Source organism: Kryptolebias marmoratus, linkage group LG21 (assembly GCF_001649575.2).
Source record: "Kryptolebias marmoratus isolate JLee-2015 linkage group LG21, ASM164957v2, whole genome shotgun sequence".
Lineage (NCBI taxonomy): Eukaryota > Metazoa > Chordata > Actinopteri > Cyprinodontiformes > Rivulidae > Kryptolebias > Kryptolebias marmoratus.
Genome location: NC_051450.1, coordinates 6,812,083 through 6,814,000, shown reverse-complemented (window position 1 = coordinate 6,814,000; position 1,918 = coordinate 6,812,083). Strand labels below are relative to the sequence as shown.

Sequence of the window (1,918 nt, the reverse complement as noted above, 5' to 3'; positions counted from 1 at the left end):
GCTGCCTTCCTGTACATTTTAGGGCATACCTCCAAGAGACTTTTTTTCTTGATTTGGCGTGTTCTACCTACGTACCAAGTTTTAAATCTCTACGATGTACGGTTTGTCCTATCTCACGTTAGGGGGCGCTGTGGAGCAGCTTTGCCACGCCCACTTTTGATTCCATTAAAATACTAACATTTTTCGCGGGGGACAATTTTGGGTAAAGTTTGGTGACTTTTTGAATATGTTTAAACCTCCAAATTAGCGTTTCTATGCGGACAAGAAAAATAATAATAAGAAACAGTACAGATCCAATAGGCCTTCGCAGCCGTTGTCGCTGCTCGGGCCTAATAATAAGAAACAGTACAGATCCAATAGGCCTTCGCAGCGCTGTCGCTGCTCGGGCCTAATAAGAATTCCACGAAATACAATAGGCCTTCGCAGCGCTGTCGCTGCTCGGGCCTAAAAAAACTATTTAGCGTTGTGTAATTGCAAAACACTTTAGATCAGCGATTCTCAAAGTCCAGACCAAATAACAAGTCAATCAGAGTCCAGTCTATGGTATATTACATTGAGATAAAATGTCATGGTACAATGTAACAAAGATTGGTATGGCTCCTTTGAGAGAGAAAAAGAAAACCTGTGTCTGTATAGCTAGGATTTCACTGGGCTGCAAATGTTTGGGACTAGTTGGCAACTCATTACTGCTAGAAAATAAGATATTTTTATGTTGCAGTCTCACTGAAATTTGAGGGCTTGTGTCGAGCAAAACTATATTCTAGACCATGCACATTATTTTGTTGCTCAAGTTCTATCAGTCTTGACTCACTTTGTATGCACTATGGCAGCCAAAGCACATTTCAGCTTCATCCTATGTCATTGTCATCAGAAAATCGAAAGTTACAGTTGTAACTACGGTTCTATAAATCCCGGATGACCGCCAGAGGCGGTGCTTCAAGCACTGAATGATCATTCTTGCGCATGCGCAGGTCGAGTACTAATCATGACAAAGTCACCTGTGACCTGCCGATGACCCACGTGACTCTATATAGTCACATGATGACCGGCACTTAATCCCTGAACCTTCTCGCGAGACGCAAGGTTTCTGAGGGACCAAGCACTCTGGCGGTCATCCGGGATTCATAAAACCGTAGTTACAACTAACTTTCATTCTATTTCATTTCTACTGACCGCCAGAAGCGGTGCTTCAAGCACTGGTTGACGTATAACGACAAGGTCACGAGGAATCTGCAACACCCAAAGAACAACCACTGCTCACCTACCTCAGTGGGATGTAGCTGGATGCTGCTCCAAGATCCCCTGAAGGGGATGAGGCACAGCCACATTTACCCTGTAAAATCGAGCAAAGGTGCTTGGTGATTTCCAGGAGGCCGCACTGCATATAACGTCCAATGGCACCCCAGTCATGGCAGCAAATGAGGTTGACATGCCCCTTGTAGAGTGGCATCTCACCCCTGCAGGCAGTGGGCGGTCCTGCAATGCATAGGCCTTAACAATTACATCCACAACCCAGTGTGAAAGTCGCTGCTTAGAAAGGGCCTGACCTTTCTGTGAGCCCACGTAGCAGACAAAAAGGTCATTTGTCTTTCGAAAAGACGCAGTGGAATTGATATATGCCTCAAGTGCACGAACCGGGCACAGAGGTTCAGAGGGGCCACCAGTGTCAAAATGGGCAGATGGAGCGGCTGGGTACTGCCTGACGCCAGTAACACCTTAGGGATAAGTGCCACATCAGGCCACAGGGTGACACCTGAGCCATCAGGGTTCCATTGGCAGCAGGCCTCAGTTATCGATAGTGCCCGCAATTCCCCCACACGTTTGGCGGAAACCATCGCCAAACGGAACGCTGTCTTCAGTGAGAGCCATTTGAGGTCTGCAGACGCCAAGGGCTCAAACGGGGACAACCGAAGGGCCT

General features: G+C 47.0%; 1 pseudogene; it reads right to left on the bottom strand.

Moving 5' to 3' along the window:
* The window catches only part of LOC119616651, a 23,065-nt pseudogene that overhangs the window by 11,866 nt on the left and 9,281 nt on the right, over positions 1-1,918 (bottom strand).